Genomic DNA, 16,972 nt, shown 5'->3' with positions numbered 1-16,972 from the left:
GCTAGGGAGAGGAAGGATGCTGTAGCCTACCAAGCTATGCGCTACTGAAGTGTTTTACATTGGCCAATAGCCCAGCCTCAACAGTGCGACTGCATTTTGACTGGACTCGACGATACATCATATAATATAATATGACTTCCATTTGCTATGTGTTATATCTGTACGTTTGTATTTGTCATCCAACTGGACTAGCCTGTAGAATAGGCTACAGTCATCGCCATAGGAACCCGAGGGAGATATCATTATAATAAGCTACTTTAGTGCAACGTGACGTGCAACAGTGGGAAAGACGGTCGAGTCCTATTAGGTGAGATTGAGTGTATGTGTGACGCTAAAGTGGCGTGTGTTTCCTCATGTGGAGTGTTTTTCGTCGAGGAGGATACGCTCGCGTTGTCGGATAATTCCCACGTCGAGGATCGGTTGACTCCCTTCTTTATTCCATCTCGCTCTCACACACACCGTGCGCGTGGCCTCGCCCGGGAGCAACCGGGTCGCCTATTACACGGGCTTATTTTTACTGCATCGGCAAGAAGGAGAGGGAGAGAGAACCGAGGATAAAACAACGGGAGGGAAGGATTGGGGGACCGGAGGAGAGAAGAGGAGAGGCGGGATGAAGGAGGAGACGCAGTGAACGACAGAGGAGGAGGAGGGAGACTCGAGCGTTCGAGGTAAGCGGGAATAATGGCGACGGTAGGGTACATGTATGAAGAACGGTTTGGTCTGTACAATCACACACAAACACACACCCACACATATACCACTTAGGCTACGGTTTGACCTGTCAATATGGCGCATGCATGTACACTCTTGTGTGTGTGTGTGCGTGTCATACACATGTTGACTAGTGGCGTCTCCTGCTGTGTGTGAGTTGTTTTAATGCACCATGGAACACTCCAACAGGCATTTAGAATCTCTCCCTCTTTCTCTCCTCTGAGAAACAGACAGTAGGATGATGAATGTGATAGTAGGGGGTTTGCTTACTGACAGGCTGTCTCACTGAGTGGTGAGTCACTCACATTCCTCTTCTAATCACATTTCAAATCAATGTGTGTGTGTGTGTTCGTGCATGCGTGTGTGTTTCTACATATGTTGTGTGTCTGTGCGTGCTCGTGTGTGTGTGTGATGATTGTGTTCCAAGTCTTTGAAGAGTGTCTTATTTTTGTCTGTCTCTGTTTGTCTCTCCTCTGTGTTGGTATTCTGTAGGGAGTGTGTGTGTGTGTGTGTGTGTGTTTGTGTGTGTGTGTGTGTGTGTGTGTGTGTGTGTGTCAGTATGTTTTGACTGGGGACTATGATGGTGGAAAGAGGGATCACGGGGGAGAAGTCAAGACCAGTGGACAAAGAGATTATAAACAGAATGTAAAGTGGAGGTGGGCTGGAAAGAGAGAGGGAGAGAAAGAGAGAGAGAGCTGTGGTGACCTACATGCCAGAACTGGACAAGAACCTGACACTCTTAGCACTCAGGGGGACAAAACACCTACCTGGATGAGACAGCATTCCCTCCAAAATATTTCCCTTTAGACACAACTATGACAAAACGGGTCTCAATTCCTGTAGCTCTGTCGCACGCTGGGTCTATACATAGTCAATGGTTGGCTTCGAGGGGAGTTTTACGGTAGGTACACCTACAGCTCATCCCTTGGCAGTAGTACTGTAGATTACTGTATCACTGACCTCAACCCAGAGTCTCTCAGACCGTTCACTATCAGCCTACTGACACCCCTGTCAGATCACAGCAAAATCACAGTCCACTTCAAAGGAGCAATACTCAATCATGAGGCATCAAAGCCAAAGGACTTCGATAATATTAAGAAATGCTATAGATGGAAGGAATGTAGTGTGGAAACCTACCAAAAAACTATTAGGCAACAATAAATTCAATCCCATTTAGACAACTTCCTGGACAAAAAGTTTTACTGTAATAGTGAAGGTGTAAACTTGGCAGTAGAAAACCTAAACTGTATAGTTGACCTCTCGGCTTCCCTATCAAATCTATACATTTATATCATATCATATCATATATTCAAATCTATACATTTATATCATATCATATATTCAAATCTATACATTTCAAGCCGACAACCGAAGAAAATGAACAACAATAACAAATGGTTTGATGAAGAATGAAAAACCTAAGAAAGAAATTGAGAAACCTATCCAACCAAAAACACAGAGACCCAGAAAACCTGAGCCTACGCCTTCACTATGGTGAATCACTAAAACAATACAGAAAACCTGAGTCTACGCCTTCACTATGGTGAATCACTAAAACAATACAGAAAACCTGAGTCTACTCCTTCACTATGGTGAATCACTAAAACAATACAGAAAACCTGAGTCTACGCCTTCACTATGGTGAATCACTAAAACAATACAGAAAACCTGAGTCTACTCCTTCACTATGGTGAATCACTAAAACAATACAGAAAACCTGAGTCTACGCCTTCACTATGGTGAATCACTAAAACAATACAGAAAACCTGAGTCTACGCCTTCACTATGGTGAATCACTAAAACAATACAGAAAACCTGAGTCTACGCCTTCACTATGGTGAATCACTAAAACAATACAGAAAACCTGAGTCTACGCCTTCACTATGGTGAATCACTAAAACAATACAGAAAACCTGAGTCTACTCCTTCACTATGGTGAATCACTAAAACAATACAGAAAACCTGAGTCTACGCCTTCACTATGGTGAATCACTAAAACAATACAGAAAACCTGAGTCTACTCCTTCACTATGGTGAATCACTAAAACAATACAGAAAACCTGAGTCTACGCCTTCACTATGGTGAATCACTAAAACAATACAGAAAACCTGAGTCTACGCCTTCACTATGGTGAATCACTAAAACAATACAGAAAACCTGAGTCTACGCCTTCACTATGGTGAATCACTAAAACAATACAGAAAACCTGAGTCTACGCCTTCACTACGGTGAATCACTAAAACAATACAGGAATACACTGGAAAAAGAAGGAACAGCACGTCAGAAATCATCTCAATGAAACTGAAGAATCCAATGAATCAAACCACTTCTGGGAAAATTGGAAAACACTAAACAAACAACACGAAGAGTTATCAATAGGATAAACCACTTTTCCAATCTGGCTCTATAACAAAGAATAAACAGCAACAACATATACATGATCAAATACAATTCTTAGAATCAACTACTAAACACTACCAGAACCCACTGGATGATCCAATTACATGGATTGAACTACAAGACAACATTCAAACCCTCCAACCCTAAAAGGCCTGTGGTGTTAATGGTATCCTCAATGAAATGATAAAATACACAGACCACAAATTCCAATTGGCTATACTTAAACTCTTTAGCATCATCCTCAGCTCTGGCCTATTCCCCAATATTTGGAACCAAGGACTGATCACCCCAATCCACAAAGGTGGAGACAAATTTGACCTCAATAACTACCATTGTTACGATATTGTGTCTAGATGTAGGTGAAGGAGTGAAACGCAGGAGAGCAGAGATGTCCGAGTAGCGGTTTTTAATAGGCAAGTCCACAAAAACATAAAGGTCAGGTACAATAACAAAATAAACTCGACAAAAGAGAAACCAGTTACTCACGGAAGGAGGAAAAAACACCGCTCCTAGAACTGATACACACTCGGTATAATACATGAAAATACACAGGCACAACCTCAACAAGCAACATAACACGAACAATCCCGCACAAACCTAAGCAGGTAACAGGGGTAATTATACACACAGAAATTCAAGCAAATAAAACCAGGTGTGAAAGAACCAAAGACGAAACTAAGGGAAAAAGAAAAATAATTGTTGATGGCTAGTAGGCCGGTGACGCCGAGCACCGAGCGCCGAGCACCGAGCACCGAGCGCCGATCACCGAGCACCGAGCACCGCCCGAACAGGGAGAGGAACCACCTTCGGTGGAAGTCCTGACAACCGTGGCATTTGCGTCAATAGCAACCTTGGGAAAATCCGCTTCAATATCATTAACAACAGACTTGTAGGTCAAACAAAAAACTATACGTACCTCGGCCTAAACATCAGCGCCACAGGTAACTTCCACAAAGCTGTGAATGATCTGAGAAACAAGGCAAGAAGGGCCTACTACGACATTAAAAGGAACATCAAATTCGACGTACCAATTAGGATCTGGCTAAAAATACTTGATTCAGTTATAAAAACCCATTTCCCTTCATGGTTGTGAGGTCTGGGGTCCGCTCACCAACCAAGAATTCACAAAATGGGACAAACACCAAGTTGACACTCTGCATGCAGAATTCTGGAAAAACAGAACTGGAAAAACAGAACTTGTACAATCGGCTAATTATCAAAAGTTTGTTGTGCCAGCTCAGCGCTCCTGGTCTCCAGTACGCCTCCTCGGACCAGGATATCCTGCGCCGGCCATACGTACTGTGTCTCCAGTACGCCTCCTCGGACCAGGATATCCTGCGCCGGCCATACGTACTGTGTCTCCAGTACGCCTCCTCGGACCAGGATATCCTGCGCCGGCCATATGTACTGTGTCTCCAGTGCGCCTCCACAGCCCAGTACGAGTGGGTTCTTCGTCCCGCACCAGAGCCACCACCAAATATGGTGGATCCGAGAGCCGAGCGGGTTCTTCGTCCCACACCAGAGCCACCACCAAATATGGTGGATCCGAGAGCCGAGCGGGTTCTTCGTCCCGCACCAGAGCCACCACCAAATATGGCGGATCCGAGAGCCGAGCGGGTTCTTCGTCCCGCACCAGAGCCACCACCAAATATGGTGGATCCGAGAGCCGAGTGGGTTTTTCGTCCCGCACCAGAGCCACCACCAAAATGGTGGATCCGAGAGCCGAGTGGGTACTTTGTCCTGCCACCACCGACACTAGACACCCCCCCCTAACCCTCCCTTTTTTTCAGATTTTGAGGTGGGTACTGTCACGTCCTGACCATAGAAAGCCTTTATTTTCTATGGTAGAGGTCAGGGCGTGACTAGGGGGGTTAGTCTAGTTTATATTTTCTATGTGGGGTTCTAGGTTGTTTTTTCTATGTTGGGATTTTTTGGTATGATTCCCAATTAGAGGCAGCTGGCTATCGTTGTCTCTAATTGGGGATCATACTTAAGTAGCATTTTTTCCACCTGTGGGTCATGGGATATTGTTAATGTTTAGTTGCTTGTTTGCACTGCGTTGTCATCACGGTTTGTTTATTCTTTATTTGTTTTGTATTTACTTAAGTTTCACTTTCATTAAAATATGTGGAACTCACAGTACGCTGCATCTTGGTCCGACCATCATTATTACGATCGTGACAACGCGGCTTTAACATTTTTTTATTGTGTGGTGGAGCTGCATAAGTGTTGCTCTCCACTTTCCGGGGGATCAAGTTTTGAAATTAGTGGAATTAAAGTATGACAGCTAAAGAGATGGAGAAAACACCTGTCTCCGGATTACATCTTCAAACTAAGGGGAAATCGTGGCATGGCATTCCTGACAGGGAGACGCGCCCGTCATGCATGATGATTTATGTATCCAGATAAGATAGTCTAGCGTTAGCTAGCTACATTTTCAGATATTACATGTTTCTAATTTGGATAGAAAGTGGTTTCATTTCAAACTCCTGTTAGCTGGCTGGCTCCCTAGCTGACATTATTTGTTTCCCAGAGCCGTTTGCTTTTCTAGTTAGAGTCCAATGTTAGCTAGCTAACACTGAACATGGTTGATTAGCCCCCAGCACTGTGGCATTGTTGACACTTTGTTCATTGTTGTTTAACTAGCTAACTAATGTTAGCTGGCTGGCTCATTAGCTAATGTTTTGTACAACACCCGTTGAATATGGCAGGTGTCAGTAAATGTCTGCAAAAAAACGTAATGAAATTGTTACCAGCGGAGCTGGTTAGGCTGTTTTCATGTTATCCCAGAGGTAAACAAATCATTGGCCAGTTCGTCAAGTGTGTTCTCCGAGTGCGAAACAAGATGGGTGGGGCTACATCTTAAGAGGGTGTGAACGAGGCTGAATGGGTGTAGACAAAGAAGCGCTCTTCACTAGATACCAAAACATTCAAAGGCGATTTTCTCAAAAGTGAGTTTACAAGTTGATCAACTTTCAAAGCATAATGACTTCCCCATTGTTCCACAAATGCAGTGTATAATATACCATTATGTAGCTCTGAGTCTCCACCTTTATCCAATGTAAAACACACCATTTCACATTCTGCTTCTGAAGACCAGGTGGTGAGTCACAAATCATGACAAAACAAAAAGATAATTACTTGACACATTGGAAAGAATTAACAACAACAAAAAGATCAAACTAGAATGCTATTTGGCCCTAAACAGAGAGTAAACAGTGGCAGAATACCTGACCACTGTGACTGACCCAAACTTAAGGAAAGCTTTGACTATGTACAGACTCAGTGAGCATAGCCTTGCTATTGAGAAAGGCCGCCGTAGGCAGACATGGCTCTCAAGAGAAGACAGGCTATGTGCTCACTGCCCACAAAATGAGGTGGAAACTGAGCTGCACTTCCTAACCTCCTGCCCAATGTATGACCATATTAGAGACACATATTTCCCTCAGATTACACAGATCCACAAAGATTTAGAAAACAAATTAAATTTTGATAAACTCCCATATCTACTGGGTGAAATTCCACAGTGTGCCATCACAGTAGCAAGATTTGGGACCTGTTGCCACAAGAAAAGGGCAACCAGTAAAGAACAAACACCATTGTAAATACAACCCATATTTATGTTTATTTATTTTCCCTTTTGTACTTTAACTATTTGCACATCGTTACAACACTGTATATATACATAATATGACATTTGTTTGCTTTGGCAAAGTTAACAAATGTTTCACATGTCAATAAATTGAATTGAGAGAGAGAGTGAGAGAGAGAGTGTGAGAGTGAGAGAGAGACAGACAGACAGACAGACACAGAGAAACAGAGAGAGAGAGATGTATAAAGATATAGAGAGGGGAGAGACAGAAAAGGAGGGAGAAGAATGAAATGGAATACAGACAGGTGATGTGAGAGGAAGAGAGACATACTTGGATGGGGAAGAAAGAGAAAAGGAAGATGAAGAGAAGAGGGAGAGATACTATAGGTGGAGAGGTGAGGAAGAGAAGAGAAGATGGAGAGATACTATAGGTGGAGAGGTGAGGATGAGAAGAGGGAGAGATACTATAGGTGGAGAGGTGAGGAAGAGAAGAGAAGAGGGAGAGATACTATAGGTGGTGAGGAAGAGAAGAGAAGATGGAGAGATACTATAGGTGGAGAGGTGAGGAAGAGAAGAGACGAGAAGAGGGAGAGATACTATAGGTGGAGAGGTGAGGAAGAGAAGAGGGAGAGATACTATAGGTGGAGAGGTGAGGAAAAGAAGAGAAGATGGAGAGATACTATAGGTGGAGAGGTGAGGAAGAGAAGATGGAGAGATACTATAGGTGGAGAGGTGAGGATGAGAAGATGGAGAGATACTGTAGGTGGAGAGGTGAGGAAGAGAAGAGAAGATGGAGAGATACTATAGGTGGAGAGGTGAGGAAGAGAAGATGGAGAGATACTATAGGTGGAGAGGTGAGGAAGAGAAGAGAAGATGGAGAGATACGATAGGTGGAGAGGTGAGGAAGAGAAGAGAAGATGGAGAGATACTATAGGTGGAGAGGTGAGGAAGAGAAGAGTAGAGGGAGAGATACTATAGGTGGAGAGGTGAGGAAGAGAAGAGAAGAGGGAGAGATACTATAGGTGGAGAGGTGAGGAAGAGAAGATGGAGAGATACTATAGGTGGAGAGGTGAGGAAGAGAAGAGAAGATGGAGAGATACGATAGGTGGAGAGGTGAGGATGAGAAGAGAGAAGGTAGAGGGATAGTAAGAAATAGATGGAGAGAGGAAGGCAGAAGTGTGTGTGTGTCTGTCACAGGAAAACAAAGCAAATCTAACCAGTACACCATTCATTTACATTACCCACCAGATACAAACATCTAATTTTCATACACACACACACACACACACACACACACACACACACACACACACACACACACACACACACACACACACACACACACACACACACACACACACACACACACACACACACACACTGCTTATTTGGTTGGGTCTTATACAGTCTGCAATGGAAATCAGGCAGGAAAATAAGACCTGTAGGGTCCCCTTATACCATTATTTACATATGTACCTACAATACACACACACACACATAGACACGCACTGACTCACTAACATACACACGCACTCACACTCACGCACATACACGCACGCTCACTCACTGACACACACACACAGTCTCTCTCTCTTCCAGCATGTCTTTGTGTCCCTTTATTGTGTCCTAATGTCCTTCATCCTGAGGCTAGTCTCCTTCTCTCTCTCCCTCCCACTCTCTTCCCTTCCCCTCTCCTTCTCCCTTCCCCTCTCCTTCTCCCTTCCCCTCTCCTTCTCCCTTCGTCTCTCCTTCTCCCTTCGTCTCTCCTTCTCCCTTCCCCTCTCCTTCTCCCTTCCTCTCTCCTTCTCCCTTCCCCTCTCCTTCTCCCTTCCCCTCTCCTTCTCCCTTCCCCTCTCAAATCAAATCAAATCAAATGTATTTATATAGCCCTTTGTACATCAGCTGATATATCAAAGTGCTGTACAGAAACCCAGCCTAAAACCCCAAACAGCAATCAATGCAGGTGAAAGGCCCAACCCTAGGAAGAAACCGAGAGAGGAACCAGGCTATGAGGGGTGGCCAGTCCTCTTCTGACTGTGCCGGGTGGAGATTATAACAGAACATGGCCAAGATGTTCAAATGTTCATAAATGACCAACATGGTCAAATAATAATAATCACAGTAGGTGCAGGGTGCAGCAAGTCAGCACCTCAGGAGTAAATGTCAGTTGGCTTTTCATAGCCGATCATTAAAAGTATCTCTACCACTCCTGGTGTCTCTAGAGAGTTGAAAACAACAGGTCTGGGACAGGTAGCACATCCGGTGAACAGGTCAGGATTCCATAGCCGCAGGCAGAACAGTTGCAACTGGAGCAGCAGCACGGCCAGGTGGACTGGGGACAGCAAGGAGTCATCATGCCAGGTAGTCCTGAGGCATGGTCCTAGGGCTCACGTCCTCTGAGAGAAAGAGAAAAAGAGAGAATTAGAGAGAGCATACTTAAATTCACACAGGACACCGGATAAGACAGGAGAAGTACTCCAGATATAACAAACTGACCCTAGCCCCCCTACACATAAACTTCTGCAGCATAAATACTAGAGGCTGAGACAGGAGGGGTCAGGAGACACTGTGGCCCCATCCGATGATACCCCCGGCCAAACAGGAAGGATATAACCCCACCCACTTTGCCAAAGCACAGCCCCCACACCACTAGAGGGATAGCTTCAACCACCAACTTACCATCCTGAGACAAGGCCGAGTATAGCCAACAAAGATCTCCGCCACGGCACAACCCAAGGGGGGCGCAAACCCAGACAGGAAGATCACGTCAGTGACTCAACCACCTCAAGTGACGCACCCCTCCTAGGGACGGCATGAAAGAGCACCAGTAAGCGAGTTACTCAGCCCCTGTAATAGGGTTAGAGGCAGAGAATCCCAGGGGAACCGGCCAGGCAGAGACAGCAAGGGCGGTTCGTTGCTCCAGAGCCTTTCCGTTCACCTTCACACTCCTGGGCCAGACTACACTCAATCATATGACCCACTGAAGAGACGAGTCTTCAGTAAAGACTTAAAGGTTGAGACCGAGTTTGCGTCTCTCACATGGGTAGGCAGACCATTCCATAAAAATGGAGCTCTATAGGAGAAAGCCCTGCCTCCAGCTGTTTGCTTAGAAATTCTAGGGACAATTAGGAGGCCTGCGTCTTGTGACCGTGTACGTGTAGGTATGTACGGCAGGACCAAATTAGAGAGATAGGTAGGAGCAAGCCCATGTAATGCTTTGTAGGTTAGCCGTAAAACCTTGAAATCAGCCCTTGACTTAACAGGAAGCCAGTGTAGGGAGGCTAGCACTGGAGTAATATGATACATTTTTGGGGTTCTAGTCAGGATTCTAGCAGCCGTATTTAGCACTAACTGAAGTTTATTTAGTGCTTTATCCGGGTAGCCGGAAAGTAGAGCATTGCGGTAGTCTAACCTAGAAGTATCAAAAGCATGGATTCATTTTTCTGCATATTTTTTGGACAGAAAGTTTCTGATTTTTGCAATGTTACGTAGATGCAAAAAAGCTGTCCTTGCAACAGTATTGATATGTTCGTCAAAAGAGAGATCAGGGTCCAGAGTAATGCTGAGGTCCTTCACAGTTTTATTTGAGACGACTGTACAACCATCAAGATTAATTGTCAGATTCAACAGAAGATCTCTTTGTTTCTTGGGACCTAGAACAAGCATCTCTGTTTTGTTCGAGTTTAAAAGTAGAACGTTTGCAGCCATCCACTTCCTTATGTCTGAAACACAGGCTTCTAGCAAGGGCAATTTTGGGGCTTCACCATGTTTCATTGAAATGTACAGCTGTGTGTCTTCCGCATAGCAGTGAAAGTTAACATGATGTTTTTGAATGACATAACCAAGAGGTAAAATAGATAGTGAAAACAATAGTGATCCTAAAACGGAACCTTGAGGAACACCGAAATTTACAGTTGATTTGTCAGAGTACAAACCATTCACAGAGACAAACTGATATCTTTCCGACAGATAAGATCTAACAAACTGATATCTTTCCGACAGATAAGATCTAAACCAGGCCACAACTTGTCCATGTAGACCAATTTGCGTTTCAAATCTCTCCAGAAAAAGTGGTGATCGATGGTATCAAAAGCAACACTAAGGTCTAGCAGGAGGACAGATGCAAAGCCTCGGTCTGATGCCATTAAAATATAATTTACCACCTTCACAAGTGAAGTCTCAGTGCTATGATGGGGTCTAAAACCAGACTGAAGCATTTCGTATACATTGTTTGTCTTCAGGAAGGCATTGAGTTGCTGTGCAACAGCTTTTTCTAACATTTTGAGAGGAATTGAAGATTCAATATAGGCCGATAGTTTTTTTATATTTTCTGGGTCAAGGTTTGGCTTTTTCAAGAGAGGCTTTATTACTGCCACTTTTATTGCGTTTGGTACACATCCGGTGGATAGATAACCGTTTATAATGTTCAACATAAGAGGGCCAAGCACAGGAAGCAGCTCTTTCAGTAGTTTAGTTTGAATAGGGTCCAGTATGCAGCTTGAAGGTTTAGAGGCCATGATTATTTTCATTGTGTCAAGAGGTATAGTACTAAAACACTTGAATGTCTCTCTTGATCCTATGTCCTGGTAGACTTGTGCAGACTCAGGACAACTGAGCTTTGGAGGAATACCCAGATTTAAAGAGGAGTCCGTCATTTGCTTTCTAATGATCATGATCTTTTCCTCAAAGAAGTTTATTAATTTATTACTGCTGAAGTGAAAGTCATCCTCTCTTGGGGAATGCTGCTTTTTGGTTAGCTTTGCGACAGTATCAAAAAGGAATTTCGGATTGTTCTTATTTTCCTCAATTAAGTTGGAAAAATTAGGATGATCGAGCAGCGGTAAGGGCTCTTCGATACTGCACGGTACTTTCTTTCCGGTATTCGGTACTGTCTCTTTACTTTCTTTTTTTGGCGCCATTTCCGTTCCAATTTTCTGGAAGCTTGCTTCAGAGCTCGGGTATTTTCTGTATACCAGGGAGCTAGTTTCTTATGAGAAATGTTTATATTTTTTAGGGGTGCAACTGCATCTAGAGTATTGAGCAAGGTTAAATTGAGTTCCTCAGCTAGGTGGTTAACTGATTTTTGTCCTCTGACGTCCTTGGGTAGGCAGAGGGAGTTTGGAAGGGCATCAAGGAATCTTTGTGTTGTCTGGGAATTTATAGCACGACTTTTGATGCTCCTTGGTTGGGGTCTGAGCAGATTATTTGTTGCAATTGCAAAAGTAATAAAATGGTGGTCCGATAGTCTAGGATTATGAGGAAAAACATTAAGATCCACAATATTTATTCCATGGGACAAAACTAGGTCCAGAGTATGACTGTGACAGTGAGTGGGTCCAGAGACATGTTGGACAAAACCCACTGAGTCGATGATGGCTCCAAAAGCCTTTTGGTGTGGGTCTCTGGACTTTTCCATGTGAATATTAAAGTCACCAAAAATTGGAATATTATCTGCTTTGACTACAAGGTCCGATAGGAATTCAAGGAACTCAATGAGGAACGCTGTATACGGCCCAGGAGGCCTGTAAACAGTAGCTATAAAAGTGATTGAGTAGGCTGCATAGATTTCATGACTAGAAGCTCAAAAGACGAAAACATCTTTTTTTTTTTTTGTAAATTGAAATTTGCTATCGTAAATGTTAGCAACACCTCCGCCTTTGCGGGATGCGCGAGGGATATGGTCACTAGTGTAGCCAGGAGGTGAGGCCTCATTTAACACAGTAAATTCATCAGGCTTAACTTCTTGAGAATACTTGACACGCAGACGTCCCAAGTATGCCCCTGGAAATGCAAATGCGCTACGCTAAATGCTAAATGTACTCGTTACAACTCAATCTTTGATCAAAATTCACAAGCAGGGTATTGAATTAAAGCTACACTCGTTGTGAACCTAGCCAGCAAGTCAGATTTTTAAAATGCTTTTCGGCGAAAGCATCAGAAGCTATTATCTGATAGCATGCACCCCCCAAAATGCCAGCTCGACACGTAAACAACAGATTTTGCGATAGCCGGCGCTACCCAAAACGCAGAAATAAAATATAAAACATTCATTACCTTAGACGAGCTTCTTTCTTGGCACTCCTATATGCCCCATAAACATCACTATTGGGTCTTTTTTTTGTTTAAATCGGTCCATATATACCCAAAATAGCTTTGTATGGAAGTTGTGTCATTCAGAAAAAATCATCGTTTTTAAACGCTGCGTAATTTTTTTAAATTAAAAAAGTCGACGATAAACTTTCACAAAACACTTCGAAATCCTTTTGTAATCCAACTTTAGGTATTAGTAAACGTTTATAATCTATCAAAATGATTACAGGGCGATGTCTCTTCAATAGGTCTTCACTTCAAAAACAATGCCATCTGATATCTCCCTCAACTGCATCCGGGTGAAGACTGGGAAAATGGAGTTCAGATAGAAGGATTTTCCAACAATTAATTCAATTGAAAATTAGGACAATGGCGCCATCGTGCGGAATTTGTATGAATTGCAGGCAGATTGCCATTAAATTCTGTTCTCTTTTAACAACTGGTGGAAGTGACTTATGGAAATTATTTTTTGCTTTCAGAGAGCAGTTTTTCTTGCGTTTTTCAATGAAACACACGATCTGTTATAGTCACAGCCATGATTTAACCAGTTTTATAAACTTCAGAGTGTTTTCTATCCACACATACTAATCATATGCATATACTATATTCCTGGCATGAGTAGCAGGACGCTGAAAAGTTGCGCGATTTTTAACAGAATTTTCGAAAAAGGAAGGGGTAGAAGTAAGAGGTTTTAAGCCATGTTTCATTCAGGCCAATCACATCAAGATTATGATCAGTGATTAGTTCATTGACTATAACTGCCTTTGAAGTGAGGGATCTAACATTACGTAGCCCTATTTTGAGTAGCCCTCTCCTTCTCCCTTCCCCTCTCCTTCTCCCTTCCCCTCTCCTTCTCCCTTCCTCTCTCATTCTCCCTTCCCCTCTCCTTCTCCCTTCCTCTCTTCTTCTCCCTTCCCCTCTCCTTCTCCCTTCCCCTCTCCTTCTCCCTTCCTCTCTCCTTCTCCCTTCCCCTCTCCTTCTCCCTTCCCCTCTCCTTCTCCCTTCCTCTCTCCTTCTCTATCATATTCAGTCTTACTTTCTCTTCTGCGTCCTGTGCTCTCTGTCTCCATTTAGGCCAGACTTTGACCAGGGGCTGGATTTTGTCCTCAGCCTGGTCTGTGTATGTGATGCTGGGAGAGTGGGAAACAGTAGGAAGAGTGCTGGGTGTGAGAGAGTGTGGGAGAGTACGGAGAGGGCTGGAGGTGGGAGAGTGTGTGTTTGTATGTGTGTGTGTGTGTGTTTGGACATTTGATGCCTGACCTAAATCTGTCTGCCATCATTACTTAACTAGGAGAAGGAGAGAACCTCAGGAAACACACACAACAATATGAGAGAGCACTCTGCAATGAAAGACGCCCCCAAAAACATTACACTCTGTGTGTGTGTGTGTGTGTGTGTGTGTGTGTGTGTGTGTGTGTGTGTGTGTGTGTGTGTGTGTGTGTGTGTGTGTGTGTGTGTGTGTGTGTGTGTGTGTGTGTGTGTATGTGTGTGTGTGTGTGTGTGTGTGTGTGTGTGTGTGTGTGTGTGTATGTGTGTGTGTGTGTGTGTGTGTGTGTGTGTGTGTGTGTGTGTGTGTGTATGTGTGTGTGTGTGTGTGTGTGTTAGATATGGGCGATAGATTTCCTGAATTGATGCGAAAATGTAAAAAATATCGATACATGTATAACAATTCTGCACCATAGTTTATAACATTCATCTGCTGTATAGTTTATAACATTCATCTGCTGTATAGTTTATAACATTCATCTGCTGTATAGTTTATAACATTCATCTGCTGTATAGTTTATAACATTCATCTGCTGTATAGTTTATAACATTCATCTGCTGTATAGTTTATAACATCCATCTGCTGTATAGTTTATAACATTCATCTGCTGTATAGTTTATAACATTCATCTGCTGTATAGTTTATAACATCCATCTGCTGTATAGTTTATAACATTCATCTGCTGTATAGTTTATAACATCCATCTGCTGTATAGTTTATAACATTCATCTGCTGTATAGTTTATAACATTCATCTGCACCATAGTTTATAACATTCATCTGCTGTATAGTTTATAACATTCATCTGCTGTATAGTTTATAACATTCATCTGCACCATAGTTTATAACATTCATCTGCTGTATAGTTTATAACATTCATCTGCTGTATAGTTTATAACATCCATCTGCTGTATAGTTTATAACATTCATCTGCTGTATAGTTTATAACATTCATCTGCACCATAGTTTATAACATTCATCTGCTGTATAGTTTATAACATTCATCTGCTGTATAGTTTATAACATTCATCTGCTGTATAGTTTATAACATTCATCTGCTGTATAGTTTATAACATTCATCTGCTGTATAGTTTATAACATCCATCTGCTGTATAGTTTATAACATCCATCTGCTGTATAGTTTATAACATTCATCTGCTGTATAGTTTATAACATCCATCTGCTGTATAGTTTATAACATTCATCTGCTGTATAGTTTATAACATCCATCTGCTGTATAGTTTATAACATTCATCTGCTGTATAGTTTATAACATTCATCTGCTGTATAGTTTATAACATTCATTTACTGTATAGTTTATAACATTCATCTGCTGTATAGTTTATAACATCCATCTGCTGTATAGTTTATAACATTCATCTGCTGTATAGTTTATAACATTCATCTGCTGTATAGTTTATAACATTCATCTGCTGTATAGTTTATAACATTCATCTGCTGTATAGTTTATAACATTCATCTGCTGTATAGTTTATAACATTCATCTGCTGTATAGTTTATAACATTCATCTGCACCATAGTTTATAACATTCATCTGCTGTATAGTTTATAACATTCATCTGCTGTATAGTTTATAACATTCATCTGCTGTATAGTTTATAACATTCATCTGCTGTATAGTTTATAACATTCATCTGCTGTATAGTTTATAACATCCATCTGCTGTATAGTTTATAACATCCATCTGCTGTATAGTTTATAACATTCATCTGCTGTATAGTTTATAACATCCATCTGCTGTATAGTTTATAACATTCATCTGCTGTATAGTTTATAACATCCATCTGCTGTATAGTTTATAACATTCATCTGCTGTATAGTTTATAACATTCATCTGCTGTATAGTTTATAACATTCATTTACTGTATAGTTTATAACATTCATCTGCTGTATAGTTTATAACATCCATCTGCTGTATAGTTTATAACATTCATCTGCTGTATAGTTTATAACATTCATCTGCTGTATAGTTTATAACATTCATCTGCTGTATAGTTTATAACATTCATCTGCTGTATAGTTTATAACATTCATCTGCTGTATAGTTTATAACATTCATCTGCTGTATAGTTTATAACATTCATTTACTGTATAGTTTATAACATTCATCTGCTGTATAGTTTATAACATTCATTTACTGTATAGTTTATAACATTCATCTGCACCATAGTTTATAACATTCATCTGCTGTATAGTTTATAACATTCATTTACTGTATAGTTTATAACATTCATCTGCACCATAGTTTATAACATTCATTTACTGTATAGTTTATAACATTCATCTGCTGTATAGTTTATAACATTCATCTGCTGTATAGTTTATAACATTCATCTGCTGTATAGTTTATAACATTCATCTGCTGTATAGTTTATAACATTCATCTGCTGTATAGTTTATAACATTCATCTGCTGTATAGTTTATAACATTCATCTGCTGTATAGTTTATAACATTCATCTGCTGTATAGTTTATAACATTCATCTGCTGTATAGTTTATAACATTCATCTGCTGTATAGTTTATAACATTCATTTACTGTATAGTTTATAACATTCATCTGCTGTATAGTTTATAACATTCATTTACTGTATAGTTTATAACATTCATCTGCACCATAGTTTATAACATTCATCTGCTGTATAGTTTATAACATTCATTTACTGTATAGTTTATAACATTCATCTGCACCATAGTTTATAACATTCATTTACTGTATAGTTTATAACATTCATCTGCACCATAGTTTATAACATTCATCTGCTGTATAGTTTATAACATTCATTTACTGTATAGTTTATAACATTCATCTGCTGTATAGTTTATAACATTCATCTGCTGTATAGTTTATAACATTCATCTGCTGTATAGTTTATAACATTCATCTGCTGT

At 41.3% G+C, this 16,972-nt stretch overlaps 1 protein-coding gene across 3 annotated transcripts in view; it reads left to right on the top strand.

Moving 5' to 3' along the window:
• The window catches only part of LOC139423638 (NACHT, LRR and PYD domains-containing protein 3-like), a 132,612-nt gene that overhangs the window by 30,709 nt on the left and 84,931 nt on the right, over window positions 1-16,972 (top strand). The window lies entirely within an intron of this gene.

This window comes from Oncorhynchus clarkii, chromosome 13, assembly GCF_045791955.1.
Source record: "Oncorhynchus clarkii lewisi isolate Uvic-CL-2024 chromosome 13, UVic_Ocla_1.0, whole genome shotgun sequence".
NCBI classification, from domain to species: domain Eukaryota; kingdom Metazoa; phylum Chordata; class Actinopteri; order Salmoniformes; family Salmonidae; genus Oncorhynchus; species Oncorhynchus clarkii.
Note: the sequence above shows the minus strand (reverse complement) of the source record. Positions and strands in the feature narration are given on the sequence as shown.